General features: G+C 42.9%; 1 protein-coding gene across 1 annotated transcript in view; it reads right to left on the bottom strand.

The window, feature by feature from the left end:
- The window catches only part of rassf4a (Ras association domain family member 4a), a 265,979-nt gene extending 246,649 nt beyond the window's left edge, over positions 1–19,330 (bottom strand). Inside the window, exon 1 of the mRNA XM_060854241.1 lies at positions 19,242–19,330. The gene's annotated coding sequence lies outside the window, so the exon portion shown is untranslated. The remainder of the gene's footprint in view (positions 1–19,241) is intronic.
- Between the last annotated feature and the right edge of the window lie 271 nt (positions 19,331–19,601).

The following is a 19,601-nucleotide window of genomic DNA, read 5'->3' as shown; positions in this document are numbered from 1 at the left end:
AAGGCAAGCATTCCAAATGCCTTCTTCACTATCCTATCAACCTGCGACTCCACTTTCAAAGAACTATGAACATGCACATTAAGGTGTCTTTGTTCAGCAACACTCTATGGAGCTTATCATTAATTGTATAAGTCCTGTCCTGATTTGCCTTTCCAAAATGCAGCACCTTCCATTTTTCTAAATATAACTCCACCTGCCACTCCTTGGCCCATTGGCTCACCTGATCAAGATCTCGTTGTACTTGGAGGTAACCTTCTTCACTGTCCACTACACCTCTAATTTTGGTGTTATCCAGAAACTTACTAACCATACCTCCTATATTCACATCCAAATCAATTATATAAAATGACAAAAAGCAGGGGTCCCAGCACCAATCCTTGTGGCACACTCATGGTCACAGGCTTCCAATCTTAAAAGCAACCCTCCACCACTACCTTTTGTCTACTGCCTTTGAGCTGGTTCTGTATCGAAATGGCTAGTTTTCCTTCTATTCCATTTTATCTAGCCTTGCTAACCAGTCTACCATGAGAAACCTTGTGGAATGCCTTACCAAAGTCCATATGGATCCCACCCTCTGCTCTGCCCTCATCATTCCTCTTTGTTACCACTTCTAAAAACTCAATCATGTTCGTGAGGCATGATTTCCCACGCACAAAGCCATGTTGACTATCCCTAATCAGTCCTTGCCTTTCCAAATACATGTAAATTCTGTCCCCCAGCATTCCCTCCAACAATTTGCCCACCACCGATGTCAGGCTCCTGGTCTATAGTTCCCTGGCTTTTCCTTACCATCTTTCTTAAACAGTGGCACCACTTTAGCCAACTCCAGTCTTCTGGCACCTCATTTGTGGCTATTGATGACACAATATCTCAGCAAGGGGTCCAGCAATCTCTTCCCTAACTTCCCACAGATTTCTAGGGTACACCTCGTCAGGTCCTGGGGATTCATCCACCTTTATGCATTTTAAGACGTTCAGCACTTCATCCTCTGTAATATGGACACCTTTCAAGATGCTGCTATTTATTTCCCCACGGTCTCTATCCTTCTCCACAGAATGGCCTAATTCTGCTGCTATGTCATATGGACCTGTGAGCAAAGATTGGATTGTCTGGGCTCGTATCCTCTGGGAGTTGATTTAAACACACAAGCTACTTCCAGTGGACTGGATGTATCGTTTTGTGGGAGAATCTGAAACTACCAGATATTGTTTAAAAATCAGTGTCACCAATAAAGCAGACATTAGGTGAGCTTTTCTCCCAGGGTAGGGAGTCTTTGGAACTCTGTTCCTGAAAAGGTGACCGAAGCTAAGCTGTGCAATGGTGGACTCCATGATTCCATTCAATTCATGTCATCGATTTCCGGATCTCGAAGTCAATGCTGCAGCTGGCAAGCTCCAGGAACCTGGGAAGAAAATGACAGGCAACGCTGGAAGTGGAAGCAGGATCGTTGGATATTTTTAAGGAGGAGGTAGATTGGGTCTTGGTAAGCCGGGGGTGAAAGGTTATCAGGGTAGGCGGAAGTGTGGATTTGAGGTTACAGCTGGATCAGAGATAATTGGAGTGAATTAGAAACGCTTCCTTCCGATTCCTATGTTTACGTTTTCGCCATGCAGGTGGAGGTGTCAGCTCTAATGTGGAATCACAGAATCCTTACAGTGTGGAAACAGGCCCTTCGGCCCAACAAGCCCACAACAACCCTCCAAAAAGTATCTACCCAGACCCATTCCCCTACCCTAAATTATCTTATATTTACCCCTGACTAATGCACATAACCTACACATCCCTGAAAACTGTGGGCAATTTAGCATGGCCTATTCGCCTGAACTGCACATCTTTGGATTGTGGGAGGAAACCAGAGCACCTGGAGGAAACCCACGCAGACATGGGGAGAATGTGCAAACTCCACACAGACAGCCGCCTTAGGGTGGAATCGCACCCGGGTCCCTGGCGTTGAGAGGCAGCAGTGCTAACTGCTGAGCCACTGTGCCACCCCAAATGTGGTGAATAGCTGCCAGAAGTATGCGGGGCATGATGTCAATCAGCCCACAATGTGGATTATTGCCCAGTGGTATCACGTGTGAATTTAGCGCTCCTCCCTTTCCGTGCAGCAGGAAGAATCCCCACTGGCATTACTTAAAGAAGGGGTCAAAGGATTTGTTGAGTCACAGCAATCAGCAACTGGCCTGCAGGTGGTCCTGTTGCAAAACCCTCCAGGAAGTGATGCAGGAGGTACTCAAAAACACTCGCGCTAACTTCAAAGTCTTGGCATCAACCAGGCAAGGGTGTTGTGGTGGGCATTCCACTGGAACACAGCAGGACTTGGAGCTAATGCAGAGCAAGAGGGGCTGCCGGGGGAGTGAATAGGAGGGAGTGAAAGCCAAATCCACCTAAAAATCCTCAGGGAGTAATTTACCTACCGGAACATTAATCAGGGAAGGGGGTGTGAGGTGTCCTCTGTGTCAATATGGTTGCCCCATGAGACTTTGCAACTTACTGCAGCCACTACTGCCAGTGCAGAGCATGTCAAACTATGCTGCAAACTTTAATGTGTTTGGCTTCTTCTAGGCTGGAACTGAAGATACTAGTGACAGCTTGCAGTGTGCCAGTCTCTGGTGCACAAGGAACCTGACGGAGGCTCTCCTCTGAGAGCTAACTACATCCTCTCTTGCCACAGAGAGGCAGGCAGAGCGAGATTGGGACCTTGCTAAGATTGTAGGTTTGCCCAAGAACTGTAGATGCTGGAAATCCAAAATAGAAACGGAAATGGCTGGTGAAACCCAGCAGGTTTGGCAGCATCCGTGGAGAAAAAAAAACAGAGTCAACGTTTCATGTCCAGTGACCTTTTATTGGAATAGTTCTGAAGAAGGGTTCCTGGATCTGAAACATTGACTCTGCTTTCTCTCCACAGATGCTGCCAGATCTGCTGAGCTTCTCCAGAAATGTCTGTTTTTGTTACAGGTATGCTTGTTATGCAGGGTGTCATATGCCAACTTTGCCAAGTCCCAAACTGCAAGAGATTTGACTCCTTCAACATTCATCTGGTGTGTGACTAGTGCCAGAGAGTCAGAGATCCAATGCCCAGTTTCTGGTTGCAGTCAGATTGATTTATTTTGCAATAGTTCCAGAGCTGAATTCCGGATGTGAGGGGAGAGTGACAGCCCTTGACATCAAGACCACATTTGACAGAGTGTGGCATCAAGTAGCCCCAGCAAACCTGGAATTGAAGAGAATCGGGGGCAAACTCTCTGCTTGTTGGAGTCATATCTGCCACTAATAAAGATGGTTGTAGTTGTAGTCTCAAGCGAAACTGCAGATGAGTAATGAATGCTGCGATGCCCACGTCGAGGGAATAAAATAAGTTCACTGTGTAACTACTGCTGGCTGCATTTCAGCCAATGTGAGCAAAGGGCAGGGTCAAAACAGTTTGTTGCTGATGATTCTGGTCTACAACCTATGACATATGCTGCTCCATGGAATGTGATGGAGGGGAATGTGATGGAGCAAACCAGCAGTGCATAAATAAATGTTGCCTTTGCTTAGCAACCTGCAGACTGGGTGCCAAGATACATGGTGGTCTTCTGTCTCCTCAACATTCTCACCATCATGAGGGTACAGCCGTTGCCATCAACTCAGGAGCAGAAAAATGAGGAAGAGGAAGGGAGAGAGTAACCTCAATAGCCTCTTTACACCCATGCTGCCCACAAATAACTCAGCCAAGTGCTAGACTTGGAATTACAACCCCAAGTGCCCATTTACCAAGATCACACCTTATCTTTCTTCAGGCAGTAACCATTACAAGGTTTACTTTAGCCATAACACAAAGCTAAAAACCACCACAAAATAAACATTCCAAACCAAAATTTATCAATATATTTATGCTGTATTGCACACAAAAGTTAACAAATCCTTATTATGCCTTTGCCTGTCTTGGTATTCCAAGGCAGCATTGTCTGAGTGGCTGTACCACGACCAATACAAGGTTCCTGACAGTCAGTGGAGACTGCAGCTGGTCTTGGAGAATGACTTCGAACAGCATTGGGTCTACAATGGTTGGCACTGGAAAGCATCATTTCAGCTGGCAGACCGGCAACAGCATGGACGTTGTTGGGAGGATGAATACTAACTTACTGAGAAAGGACAGAGGAGGTCTTTATATCATAGCGCTTACACTAACTACAACTTGTAAATCAGAAGAGGGCGGGTTGAGGGATGAGATGTGAGGCTAAGAGGAGGTTGAGATAGGAGGATGCTGTCACCTTTGATAGCTTTAGCCAAACTGCTGGCCATGAATCAGCAATTGGTGCCCCAAGATTAGTTGGCATTATCTTCATCGTGTAGAATGGGACTGGCATGCCCCAACCTTCCCCACCCCCCAAGTTCGCCCCTTACAACTTTCTGGTGTAGAGAGTTTCAAATATGTACCACTCTGTCAATGAAGAAGCTTGTTCTGAATTTCTCAGAAATGATTGGACTCTTATCCCGAGACTTTAGCCTCATGTTTTAGGTTCCTCAGACTGGGGAAACAAACTTTCAAACACTACCCTATCAAGCTCTTGAAACCCAAGGTTAGCTGGTACCTCACTCCCACTAATTTGAAATTGTTAAACTCATGGTTAAATTCCTACTTAACCTCATATCTCTCTATCTGTACAGCTTCATTTTTCCTGTTTTACTATCCCCCAAACTCTCCACTCCTTACACGCTGATCTCTGACTTCCTTCTCCTTACCGTTGCAGCCAATAAAGTTCCACATTCTAGAATTCCCCTTCTTGAACCATCCTTAAAGTGTTCCTCAGTGACCAAACTATTTTTGTGTTTCTGCCTAAATGACCTTTTGTTTTGGATCATACTTCTGTAAAGCACGCTGGGATCTTTCTCCATGGTGAGTGCGTGCTCCCAAATGTTGCAGTAGCTTCCATCCAACAAACAATCAGTTCTGGTCATGTTTATAATTCTGCTGTTATTCTGTCCGGTCACACAATTGTTCGTTGTGTTGTATATTTTTATTCCTTCTATGTCCTTGTTCATCTCATTATAAATATTCCATTATCTTTTGTACCCATCTGTTCCCTTTGTACTATTTACACCAGAGAATCTGTAGCAATGTGCAAAACACACAAAGAGATGCAACTTGGCACAAATTCTTTTGGAATTGCATTACAAATAGTACCCAGGTTTGGATACATTACAAGGTGGTAGGAAGGCTGACGAGGCCTTGAAATCAGATTTTAGGTGAGCTGCTATGGAGATACAAAAATCACGATCTCTTCTAGTAGGGTCACAGAAATAGGAGGATACAGGAGACTGAAGACTTGGCTGGAGAACTGTCATCAAAGGGAAGACTTCAGCTTTCTGAAGTACTGGGACTAGTTCTGGTCGAGGACCTGCAAATCTTGGATGGGTTACATCTTAACAGGATCAGAACTAACGAGCTGTGAAGGATATTCTCTCAGGCAGCTGGGGAGGGATTTAAACTAGAGGGGCAAGAACCTGACAAAGATTTCTGTTTCAAAGAAAACAGAATTAATAAAAAGGAAGAAGTAGAAAGCAGGCAAACTATAGGCAAGTATCAAATAAAGTCAGAATAAGAAATAATGCTTTGTAAAGAAGATATAATTAAGGGCATTTCATCTCAGTGTGCATTTTATCCATAATAAGGTTGATAATTTGAATGCACAAATTGAGGTAAATGAGTGTGATTCAAGTGCCATTACTGAGGCAACATTACAGGATGGCGAATGTGAGGACTGCAGATGCTGGAGATTAGAGTCAAGATTAGAGTGGTGCTGGAAAAGCACAGCAGGTCAGGCAGCATCTGAGGAGCAGGACAATTGATGTTTCGGGCAAAAGCCCTTCATCATTCCTGAGGCAGGAGGTGATGCAGCATTGTTAATAAATGGATAAGGACACTGGTAAGAAAGGATCTTGGATTGAAGGATCAAGATGCAGAATCAGTTTGGGTAGAGCAAAGAAACAGCAAGGGACAAACATTGGTGGGATTTATAGGCTATCAAACCTTAGTCATAAATGTGGAGCATGACATGAGTCAGGAAATGAGAGGCATATGTAACATTAACAATGTAGTAATAATAGAGGAGAAAGCGAGGTCTGCAGATGCTGGAGATCAGAGCTGAAAATGTGTTGCTGGAAAAGTGCAGCAGGTCAGGCAGCATCCAAGGAACAGGAGATTCAATGTTTTGGGCAATTCCTGAAGAAGGATTTATGCCCGAAACGTCAAATCTCCTGTTCCTTGGATGCTGCCTGACCTGCTGCGCTTTTCCAGCAACACATTTTCAGCAATGTAGTAATAATAGACAACTCCAATTTACACATTGACTGGGTTAACCAAATCAGTACTCATGCTGTGGAGAATAAATTCCTGGAATATGTACACAAGATATGTTTCTGGTGCAGTGTGTTGAACAGCTAACAACAGTTAGGCTAGTTGGATTTAGCTTTGTATATAAAGAAAGAGTCAATTAATAATGTTGCTGTAAAGGAACCTTTGAGAAGTAGTTGCCACAGTGTGATAGAATCTGGTGTTAAATTTAAATGTGATATATTTCTTTCTGAAACCAGTGAAGAACTCTCTGCAATATGCACAGGCACTGCTGTTCTCTAATAATGTACACAGCGACTGCTGTTCTCTATAATATAGATCTTAAATCCAAACCAAGGAAATTGTGAAGATATAAGGGGCACGTTGGCCATGATGGATTGTAAAAATATGCTAACATATTTCGTTGTGGACTGACAATAGCTGTTGTCTGGATCAGTGGTGCTGGAAGAGCACAGCAGTTCAGGCAGCATCCAAGGAGCAGCGAAATTGACGTTTCGGGCAAAAGCCCTTCATCAGGAATAAAGGCAGAGAGACTGAAGCGTGGAGAGATAAGATTGGGCGGGGGGGGGTTCGGGGTGGGGAGAGAGTAGCATAGAGTACAATGGGTGAGTGGGGGAGGAGATGAAGGTGATAGGTCAGCGAGGAAAGGGTGGAGTGGATAGGTGGAAAAGGAGCTAGGCAGGTCGGACAAGTCCGGACAAGTCATGGGGACAGTGCTGAGCTGGAAGTTTGAAACTAGGATGAGGTGGGGGAAGGGGAAATAAGGAAACTGTTGAAGTCCACATTGATGCCCTAGGGTTGAAGTGTTCCGAGGCGGAAGATGAGGCGTTCTTCCTCCAGGCGTCTGGTGGTGAGGGAGCGGCGGTGAAGGAGGCCCAGAACCTCCATGTCCTCGGCAGAGTGGTCTAACAAGATATACCAGATAGATAAAGGCTTCTCTAAGGCACAAACATCAAAGAGAAAGGTAAATCGACCACAGTTAACAAAAGAAGTTTAGGACTCCATTATTTCAAACAAAGTGGTTTCTAAGAATGCCAGAGTGAGTGGTAAGTCTGAAAATCAGAGCAATTTAGAACTCAGCAAAAGTAGGGCCTTTTGTAAAGAAACTGATTGAGGAAGAGAATTTGAATGCGAGCTAGTAAGGAAGATAACGATGGGCTGTGATACCTTCTTTAGACAAGTGAAAAGAAAAAGATTAGCTCAGACAAATGTTTCTGGTGATGGGTGAGTCCCGAACCAGAGGACACAGCTTAAAAATAAGGGGTAGGCCATTTAGGACAAAGATGAGGAGAAACTTCTTCACCCAGAGAGTAGTGGGCGTGTGGAATGCTCTGCCCCAGAAGGCAATGGAGGCCCAGTCTCTGGATTCATTTAAGAAAGAGTTGGATAGAGCGCTCAAGGATAGTGGAATCAAGGGTTATGGAGATAAGGCAGGAACAGGATATTGATTGAGGATGATCAGCCATGATCATAATGAATGGTGGTGCAGGCTCGAAGGGCAGAATGGCCTATTCCTGAACCTATTGTCTATTATTGGTAGGAACAAGAATTTGTTTGAAGAAGAACAGGGAACAGGCCTCTTTTTGGGGTAGATGGGACCCCTACAAACAGGATGGTCTTCACCTGAACCACATAGGTACCAATATACTAATGCTCTTCGGATGGGTTTAAACTAATTCAGCAGGGGAATGGGAACCAAAATTGGAGTTCGGGTATTCAGGAGGAAGAGAGTAGTGAAGTCAGAACTAAGATTTCAAGATTGCAAGAGGGCACCAGCAGGCAAGAAGTTGGTTTGAAGTGTGTCTACTTTAATGCCAGGAGCATCCGGAATAAGGTGAGTGAACTTGCAGCATGGGTTGGTAAACTGTGATTTCGATGTTGTGGCCATTTCGGAGACGTGGGTAGAGCAGGGACAAGAATGGTTATTGCAGGTTCCGAGATTTAGATGTTTCAGTAAGAACAGCGAAAATGGTAAAACAGGGGGTGGTACGGCACTGTTAGTCAAGGACAGTATTACGGTGGCAGAAAGGACGTTTAAGGACTCATCTACTGAGGTAGTATTGGCTGAGATTAGAAACAGGAGAGGACCTGTTGGGAGTTTTCTATAGGCCTCCAAATAATTCCAGAGATGTAGAGGATAGGATAGCAAAGATGATCATCTAAAGGTGCGAGAGTGATAGGGTAGTTGTTATGGGGGACTTCAACTTTCCAAACATTGACTGGGAATACCACAGTTCAAATATTTTAGATGGGTCAGTTTTTGTCCAATGTGTGCAGGAGGGTTTCCTGACATAGTACGTAGAAAGGCCAACAAAGGGCGAGGCTGCATTAGATTTGGTACTGGGTAATGAACCTGGCCAGGTGTTAGATTTGGAGGTAGGTGAGCACTTTGATGATAATGACCATTATTACGTTTGTTTAATGATGGAAAGGGATAGGTATATACCGCAGGGCAAGAGTTATAGCTGGGGGAAAGGCAATTACTATGTGATTAGGCAAGATTTAGGATGCATAGAATGGAGAATGAAACTGCAGGGGATGAGCACAATTGAAATGTGGAGCTTATTCATGGACAAGCTACTGCAGGTCCTTGATAAGTATACACCGGTCAGGCTGGGAGGAAGTTGTCGAGCACGGGAGCTGTAGTTTACTAAAGAAATTGAATCTCTCTTCAAGAGGAAGAAGAAGGCTTATGTTAGGATGAGATGTGATGGTTCAGTTAGGGCGCTTGAGAGTTACAAGTTAGCCAGGAAAGACCTAAAAAGAGAGCTAAGAAGAACCAGAAGGGGTCATAAAAAGTCACTGGCAGATAGGATCAAGGAAAACCCTAAGGTTTTCTATGGCTATATCAGGAATAAAAGAATGACGAGAGTAAGATTAGGGCCAGTCAAGGACAGTAGTGGGAAGTTCTGCATGGAGTCAGAGGAGATAGGGGAAGTGCAAAATTAATACATTTCGTCAGTATTCACTGTAGAAAAAGACAATGTGGTCGAGAAGAATACTGAGATACAGGCTACTAGTCTAGATGGGATCGAGGTGCATGAGGAGGAGGTGTTAGCAATACCAAAAAGTGTGAAAATAGATAAGTCCCCTGGGCTGGATGGGATTTATCTGAGGACTCTCTGGGAAACCAGGGAGGAGATTACAGAGCCTTTGGCTTTGATCTTTCCGTCATCATTGTCTACGAGAATAGTGCCAGAAGATTGGAGGATAGCAAATGTTGTTCCCTTGTTCAAAAAGGGGAGTAGAGACAACCATGGAAATCAAAGACCAGAGATCCTTACTTCGGTTGTGGGTAAAGTGTTGGAAAGGTTATAAAAGATAGGATTTATAATCATCTAGAGAGGAATAAGTTGATTAGAGATAGTCAACATAGTTTTGTGAAGAGTACATCGTGCCTCCCAAACCTTATTGAGTCCTTTGAGAAGGTGACCAAACAGATGGATGAGAGTAAAGCGTGATGTGATGTATGTGGATTTCAGTAAGGCATTTGATAAGGTTCCCCACGATAGGCTATTGCACAAAATACGAAGGCATGGGATTGAGGGTGATTTAGCTGTTTGGATCAAAAACTGGCTAGCTTGATGGGAAATATTCATCCTGGAGTTCAGTTACTCGTGGGGTACTGCAAAGATCTGTTTTGGGTCCACTGTTGTTTGTAATTTATATAAATGACCTGGATGTCTTAATAAATTTGCAGACGACACTAAGGTCTGTGAAGTTGTGCATAGTGATGAAGGATGCTGTAGATTACAGAGAGACATAGATAAGCTGCAGAGCTCGGCTGAGAGGTGGCAAATGGAGTTTAATGTGAAAAGTGTGAGGTGATTCACTTTGCAATGAGTAATAGGAATGCAGAGTACTGGGCTAATGGTAAGATTCTTGGTAGTGTAGACAAGCAAAGAGGTCTTGGTGTCCAAGTACATTGATCCTTGACAGTTGACACCCAGGTTGATAGGGTTGTTAAGAAGGCATACAATGTGTTAACTGTTAATGGTAGAGGGATCGAGTTTCGGAACCATGAGCTCATGCTGCAGCTGTACAAAACTCTGGTGCAGCCACATTTGGAATATTGCGTACAATTCTGGTCACCGCATTATGGGAAGGATTTGGAAGCTTTGGAAAGGGTTCAGAGATTTACTAGGATGTTGCTTGATATGGAGGGAAGGTCTTACGAGGAGAGGCTGAGGGGTTTGAGGCTATTTTCGTTAGAGAGAAGAAGGTTGAGATGCCACTTAATTGAGACATAGAGGGTTAGATAGTGTGGACAGTGAGAGCTTTTTCCTCAGATGGTGATGGCTAGTATGGGAGGAGATAGCTTTAAATCGAGGGGTGATAGATATAGGACAGATATCAGAAGTAGTTTCTTTACTCAAAGAGTAGTAGGGGCATGGAACGCACTGCCTGAAACAGTAGTAGACTCGCCAACTTTAAGAGCATTTAAATGGCCATTGGATAGGCATGTGGACGAGAATGGAATAGTGCAGGTTAGATGGGCTTCAGATTGGTTCCACAGGCACAACATCGAGGGCCGAAGGGTCTGTACTGCACTGTTATGTTCTATGTTCTAAAAAACTTATTAACTCAGAGGATAGTGAACCTTTGGAATCTTTCCATCCCAGAGAGCCATGGAAACTCAACCATTAAGCACGCTCAAGACAGAAATCCAGAGACTGACACACTGATTATAGTACAGGAAAACGATACTGAGGGAGATGATCAGTCATGATCTAATTGAATAATGGTACAGCCTTGAAGGCCTTGAATGGCCTATTCCTTTTCTGATGTGGAGAAAAAAGGACAAATGCCTTCAGCATTCAAACCTACATCTTGCTAGAATGCATTTCCATCAGGAACTTGCACTTACACGTGGCCTCTAGTGATAAGTTCCAAGGTTACTTACACAGTGTACTCAGGTAGCATTTGTGAAACCTGAACATCTCAATTCCATGAACTTTCCAACCAAACACCCAACCCTACACCCCAACCCTGTCATGGGATGGGCTACTTTCAGCACAGCCAACCCACTGCAGAGAGATAGAAAACAGGTGCAGTGGTAGGCCATTCGGCCCTTCGAGCCTGCCACACCATTCAATATGATTGTGGCTGATCATGCAATCTCAGTATCCCACTCCCACTTTCTCCCCATACCCCATGATCTCTTTAGCTGCAAGGGCCACGTTCAGCTCCCTCTTGAATATATCTAATGAGCTGGCCCCAATAGCTTCCTGTGGGAAAGAATTCACAACTCTCTGAGTGAAGAAATTCTTCCTCATCTCATCCTGAATGGCTCACCCCTTAATCTTAAGACAGTGAACCCTAGTTCTGGACTTCCCTAATGCCAGGAACATTATTCCTGTATCTAGTCTGAACAGTCCCATCAGGATTTTATATGTTTCTATGAGATCATCCCTCATTCTTCTAAATTCCCAAGTACAAGCCCCATCGATCCAGTCTTTCCTCATGTGTCAGTCCTGCCATCCCAGGAATCTGTCTGGTGAACTTTTGCTGGACTCCCACAAGAGCTAGACTCTCCTTCCTCAGACAAGGGGATTGTTCCACCTCACCTTTTCCTAAACTGCCACCATTCGGGAAATAATCTACCTTCTTATTTTTGTGACCAAAATGGATAATCTCACATTTATCCGCATTATGTTGCATATGCCAAGTATCTGCCCACTCAGCCAGCCTGTCCAAGTCACCCTGCAGCCTCTCAGCATCCTCCTCACAGCACTCCTCACTGACCCCCCAACTTACTGAGATCGGAGACATTCTATTCAATTCCTTCTTCCAAATCATTAACGTATATTGTGAACAGCTGGGTTCCCAGCACTGAACCCTGCGGGACCCCACTCGCCACTACCTGCCGCTCTGAAAAGGACCCATTTATTCCAACTTCCAGCTTCCTGTCTGCCAACCAGTTCTCTATCCATGTCAATACATTAGCTCTGATACCGTGAGCTTTAATTTTCCTTGCGAATCTTGTCAAAGGCCTTTTGAAAGTCCAGGTACATAACATCAATTATCATCCACTCTTTGTCCCCATTATCAGCTTTTCTTCTTCTCTGGCATACTATCTTCTATCTCTTTGTCTGCCTAATATTTTTTTCTCTCTCTGGGCTCTGTCAATACCTATCCACTCACTCTTTCCCCCACAACTAGGAGGGATAAGGACTAAGGGCAGGCAGGTGGGAATAGTTTGGTTTGGGATTATTGTCGGCATGGACTGGTTGGACCGAAGGGCCTGTTCCCATGCAGTCTGACTGTGACTCTGACTCTAACTTTTCTCTCTCCCCCACAACCACCACCCCCTGTCATTGAGAGAAATGCGACCTTTTCCAAGCTACTGTCCGTTCTGTGGAAAGGTCACTGGACCCAAACGTTAACTTTGTTTCTCTCTCCACAGATGTTGCCAGACTTGCTGAGTTTCTCCGGCAATTTCTGTGCTTGTTTCTGATCTTCATCATCCGCAATACTTTGTTTTCTTTTGTGAAAAAGAGGCAAGTTTTAAGCATCATGTTAAAGCAGCAAGGGGGGGCTGAGGAAGGGAACTGTCGACCAACGAAGGCACTGATTGATGGCCTAAGACAGAGTGAAGAATGTGAGGGAAAGATAAAATGCCTGTTTTGGAGGTATTATAGCACAGGAGCTGAAATTCTCCAGTTCAATGCCTAACTGGGTGTTTACAACTGTTTAAATAGCTTAGAATTTTGCCAATGCTGATGCTGAAATGCTATTTGACAAGTCAAGAGGCAGCTGCATGGCTTCTTAAACCAAGGTTCCACTAAAAGTAGTCTCCTTACAATAAACAATAAAGAGATGAAGGAGGCATTAGATATTCAAAAGAAATTGCAATCAATTGGCATGCTACGCATTCACAGTTATAGATATCCAACACTGAATCAATTTCAGCGGCGTCTGTGTGGCTTAATGGCCTGGAATAATCATTCTGATGTCTCCATACTGATTTACAGCAGCACCTTTGACTCTCTGGCACCATTATGATAGTGATATTACTCAACAATTTTGATTCCCTAGGGGCTGCAGAGACTATGCCAACTCTCCAATTAGACTTTAGCTAGCAGTTATAACATTTTGTACATTTTCATAAATAACATTTACAAAACCACCTGAAAGATTGTAATCTTTATTAAAGATTTTGCAGTTGGGGCTTATGGAAAAATGCAAATCCTGGGTAGAAGCCTAAATTTTATGAGCACAGAGGAAGCACAAATTCAACAGGCACTGTGTTCATTTGATAGCTCTTCCAAGCCATGGACCCGCCAGCTGGAAAGAGTAACATAACACATTGTTTGAAGATAGAGATTTTCTTAGTTATATTAACCATGGTTCATTTCAGCCATTCATTCATAATCATTTTTAATACATATTTTCTCTTAAGCATTCAACATTATAGAGAATAGAATTCTCACTGCCAATTTCTCAAATAAACTCACAAGTGCAAATATCTTACTTAAAACAAAATGGGTCTGACAGAAACTGAGACTCCACAGTGAATCCGGCATGTCACTGAGGTATGTGAGACTAATGCACTGCCTAAAACATCATGAAATTCAATGAAACTGCCTGACAGGTTCAGTGTTGGTTTAACAGATGATACAAATTCTGATATCTTATTGTAACCAAGTTCAGATATCGGTCCAGAAAAGATATTGGTCACAAGCACCCATCCTCAAACAATACGACTGCTATTTCCAGATAAAAGCTGACGCTCGCAAAGTGAAAGAGAGAAAAGAATGCTGGAGAAACCCGGCAGGTCTGACAGCATTTAAGGAGAGAGAAACAGAGTTAATATTTCCAGCTCGATATGACTCTGCTTCTGAGGAAGAACCATTTCAGACTCAAAAGGTGAACTTCATTTCTTTCTGCACAGATGTTATCGGAGCTGCTGAGTTTCTCCAGCGTTTTTCTGTTTTATTATTACTTACAGATGGTCGGATGGTCTCAACTGTATGACTGAAGTACTCAATTATAATGTTCTCACCATTTAAAAAAAAAATCACATCTAGCAAAGGTTGAACTGAACAGAGACTGACCCAGTACCTTCACTCCATGCAAACAGAGAAAAGGCATCCTTCACGTCAAACTATTTCTCCAAAGGCACTTTTCATATTTGATGAATGCGTTCAGCAGCAGTCAATGTTCATAATAGTTTCTTTTCCCTTCATAGTGCAATTTTATGGCTTGAAACTCCCTATGGTTCAATAGCTAGTGTCTTGATGTAACATTCAAAAGCTTGCATTGATCAGATGGCAAGAGATAAAACCATCTACATGAGCACTCTAATTACTTTAAAGAGGAAATTGCAAACTTTTTAAAAACCATCTGGTAAAAATCTCTCTATTAAAAAGGATAAAAGTAAATATGGCATCTATGTTGACTTGTGAAACTTGGAGAGCCCTACAGTCATATAGCACAGAAACAGGCCCTTCAGCCCACCAAGTGGAAGAGGATATGGAAGATATAGAATGTAGGGAAATAGATGGTGACATATGTCCATATTACAGAGGAGGAAGCGCTGGTTGTCTTGAAACGCATAAAGGTGGATAAATCACCAGGACCTGCTCAGGTGTACCCTAGAACTCTGGGAAGCTAGAGAAGTGATTGCTGGGCCTCTTGCCGAGATATTTGTATCATCGATAGTCACAGGTGAGAAGACTGGAGGTTGGCAAACGTCGTGCCACTGTTTAAGAAGGGTGGTAAGGACAAGCCAGCGAACTATAGACCAGTGAGCCTGATGTCGGTGGTAGGCAAGTTGTTGGAGCGAATACTGAGGGACAGGATGTTCATGTATTTGGAAAGTCAAGGACTGATTAGGGATAATCAACATGGCTTTGTGCATGGGAAATCATGTCTCACAAACTTGATTGAGTTTTTTGAAGAAGTAACAAAGAAGATTGATGAGGACAGAGCAGTAGATATGATCTATATGGCCTTCAGTAAGGCATTCGACAAGGTTCCCCATGGGAGACTGAATACAAGGAAAACTAGCCATTTGGATACAGAACTGGCTCAAAAGGTAGAAGACAGAGGGTGGTGGTGGAGGGTTGTTTTTCAGACTGGAGGTCTGTGACTAGTGGAGTGTCACAAGGATCGGTGCTGGGCCCTCTACTTTTTGTCATTTACATAAATGATTTGGATGTGAGCATAACAGGTACAATTAGTAAGTTTGCAGATGACACTAAAGTTGGAGGTGTAGTGGACAGTGAAGGAGGTTACCTCAGATTACAACAGGATCTTGACCAGATGGGCCAATGGGCTGAGAAGTGGCAGATGGAGTTTAATTCAGATAAATGCGAAGTGCTGCATTTTTGGAAAGCAAATCTTAGCAGGACTTATACACTTAATGGTAAGGTCTTAGGGAGTGTTGCTGAACAAAGAGACCTTGGAGTGCAGGTTTATAGCTCCTTGAAAGTGGAGTTGCAGTTAGATAGGATAGTGAAGAAGGCATTTGGTATGCTTTCCTTTATTGGTCAGAGTACTGAGTACAGGAGTTGGGAGGTCATGTTGCGGCTGGACAAGGCATTGGCTAGGCCACTGTTGGAATATTGCATACAATTCTAGTCTCCTTCCTATCAGAAAGATGTTGTGAAACTTGAAAGGGTTCAGAAAAGATTTACAAGGATGTTGCCAGGGTTGGAGAATTTGAGCTATAGGGAGAGGCTGAACAGGCTGGGGCTGTTTTCCCTGGAGCGTCGGAGGTTGAGGGGTGACGTTATGGAGGTTTACAAAATTATGAGGGGCATGGATAGGATAAATCGACAAAGTCTTTTCCCTGGGGTCAGAAAGTCTAAAACTGGAGGGCATAGGTTTATGGTGAGAGAGGAAAGATATAAAAGAGACCTAAGAGGCAACTGTTTCACACAGAGGGTGGTACGGGTATGGAATGTTCTGCCAGAGGATGTGGTGGAGGCTGGTACAATTGCAACATTTAAATGGCATTTGGATGGGTATATGAATTGGAAGGGTTTGGAGGGATATGGGCTGGGCGCTGGCAGGTGGGACTAGATTGGGTTGGGATATCTGGTTGGCACAGACAGGTTGGACTGAAGGGTCTGTTTCCGTGCTGTTCATCTCTATGACTCTAAGTCTATGCTGACCAACAAACAGCAAACTACACTAATCCCATTTACTTGCACTTGGTCCATCGCCTACATTTTAAATGTTCATCCATATGTTATGAGAGTACCTGCCTCCACCACCCTCTCCTATAGCATGTTCCATGTTTCTACCGTCCTCTGGGGTAAACAAAATTCCTCAGGTCTCCTCTAAACCACTTCCTCCATACCTTAAACCTATGCCCTCTGGTTTTAGACAAGTCTGACACTGGGAAGAGATGCTCATGATCTACTCTGTCTAGCCTCTCTCATAGTGAATGCTTTGAACCTTTTGTTTTTGAAATGCATGCATTCACTGTGATTATCTAATTAAAAAGGATAACCATCCTATAGCCTGCAACAAATATCATGGGAGATTATAAAAGTGGTAAGATTTGTTGTAGTGTAATCAAGAGAAACAGCTTCAAAATTTGCCAACATACATACCAACTTACAGGCCAGCAGCAGAGGAAATAAGATCCTAATTTTTTTTACACAGTGCTCAAGTTAAGAATCATATCTTTCCAGCTACTTTGTAAAACCTTATGCCATATCATTCTTTAAAAAAAAACATGCCTAAAATTGCACTGACATCCTACAGATTTTTTTTTCCCTCTGTCACATAAGAAGAACTATCTGTCAGTACCACAGCTCATATCTCTTCATGAAAAATCAACCTGCTATAACTTGCAACAATTTTAATCAAGGCGTTTCACAATTGCTAAATACTATAAATTCATTTTCAAATGAGTTACTCACATAGAAGCTGTCCCCAACTTTTCCTCCATTTGCTACTAGTTTCACATCAACTCTCCAGTTATATCTTGTTCTGCCTACATCTCAGACTCTGTTCCATGTTTGGGTTCATCACTCGAAGTCTCTCTCTTACATGCTTGCTTCTCATTTCATAGTAGCATGATCCTCAGGGTCTTTACAAGGTCACAGGCTCAATGAACAACAGGACAGCAACTAGGAGGAATCTGCTTCTTGTAAAACGTTGTGAAGCTTTTGAACTTTCCACATCACAGATGCTCAATCATTAAGCAAGTTCAAGTCAGAAATTGAGAAATTTTCGGGTACCGATAGGTTGAATGTGTAGTGAGGAAGATATAGCAGAAATAAAAGTTCAGTCATGGTCTCACTGAATGGGAGAAGCAGGCTAGAGGGATCAGATAGTCCACTCTTTTTTCTTATTCAGCTATTGGTCCATGATAAATGTGCAGTAAATAATCTGACAGAATTCTTTATCCAGGTGAGCTGCAGGTCACTTTGCAGGTTAAGCATTTTGATCACTATGTTCCTTCAGGACAATATCATAATTTTAGTCCAACCTTCAATTGCCCAATGCTATAAGAACGCTGATAAGACTTTAAAAACAGCAATGCAGAATGAGAAATGAACCAACCAGGTAATTTTGCTCTGGCATTTGTTATGAATTGCTGAACATTTAATGCAGTTATGACATTTGTCATAAAGACATATTGAATGATTAACCTTCCTGTTTACCACTGAAGTACCAAATAGTTGAAAACAAACATTTCAATAATTACAAAAGTAAATTGCCTAGCTAATAATTTGAGATATGATTTTATTTTTTTGAATTCAAATGACAGACCAGTTGAGACCTGTGTGCTATCCTCCTGGCCATAATGGCAGGCTGACCAACAACAATTCATTGATAGAATTTTCAAATCGGCAATTTTTAAAATTAGTTCTACTGTCGCAATATGCCCTGAATGTACATTGGGACTTAATTCAAATTACTGGATAATTCAATTTTACCGTGAATTAGACTCAAGCACAATATGATACTGGCCCTAAGGCTTTGAAGTGATTGAGGAATTTCTTATGTCTTGCAAGAGAGTGAGTAAATAAAAATGAAATGTTCAAAAAAACGAGTAAGCTTGAGAATGACATTAAACAAATGATTAATCTTTTGTTTTTGTTAGCTTTCTAAACACACAACTCAGTCATGTAAATCACATCATTTGGTGTGCACACAATGACGTTTCCTCTCCCTCCACAAACAAATTGTCTGACTATTGATTTAGAAAAGAAAACAAACAGCTTAAGTTTCAACAATGTTTTTGGAACAGAAGGTAATAAACCACTCTATATGGTTCCTGTACAAGGTTGCATAGAGTTTCCAACTAGAGAAAGAAAACTTTCTACGCAACGACCAGAATCTCTTGCTAGGTGAAAAGTGAGCTGAAAATTCACAGGGATGAATTATTACAATCATACTCATTCAGCTCTTTTCTTTCTTCAAATGAATTACACCCCAGGCTCGCAATCCCCTGGGATTACCCTCCACCTGTTTTCTGGCATCAAAATGAATTGTGTGCAATTAGGTGTCTCACACATCTGTGGCCCTCCACCAAACAGCCCTTAAATACAATGCTCTGAAAATTAAGACACAACAAATAAATATCTACCAAATCCACTCTGATCTATACCGATTCTCTGATGAATGGAAGCATCCTCGAAGATGAAACATTTTAATACAGCTCTTGCATATGGAGCTGATATAGGAGTAATAATTAAAAAAAACTAACAATTCAGAAATAAGCATCTTGTGCCAAAATACTAATTAGCTCTGTTGTTCAATTAACTAGAAGCAGAACAATAATTCTGCAGCGATCAGCATGCCTTTATTCCCAATAGTTTAAAAGTCCCTGGCTCAGGATTTGACACTCAGGTCAAAAAGCACCGTTTGAAAAAATGTTTTCCGCCCCATCAGTAAGAGATCCACGACACATTACTGACAACAGTGCATACTTTACCCTTTAACTTCAGCAGCTTCTGTCTGGGAGCCAGCTTTCTGTGGCATTCCCCCCTCCACCAGTACAACAACAATCAAACTGCTACCAGCTGTCGGCGCGCGCACTCACCCGCCCACCTCAGCTGTAATGGGCAGCTCCTCCAGCCATTCACAAAGCGGGATGCAGATAAGGTGACGCCCCCCCCGACCAATCGGACTGCCGGATCTCGCCCCACCCCTTTCCTCAAGGTAACTTTTTCTGTATCCAATTCTCTTCCTCGCTCCCGTTATTAGTAACAATCCTGTTACCCTGCACTGCACCACATCCTTTGGTGAACCTAAGAACACATCAATCTCTGTCTGGAATATCCTCAATGACTGA

This window comes from Hemiscyllium ocellatum, chromosome 43 (assembly GCF_020745735.1).
Source record: "Hemiscyllium ocellatum isolate sHemOce1 chromosome 43, sHemOce1.pat.X.cur, whole genome shotgun sequence".
Lineage (NCBI taxonomy): Eukaryota > Metazoa > Chordata > Chondrichthyes > Orectolobiformes > Hemiscylliidae > Hemiscyllium > Hemiscyllium ocellatum.
Note: the sequence above shows the minus strand (reverse complement) of the source record. Positions and strands in the feature narration are given on the sequence as shown.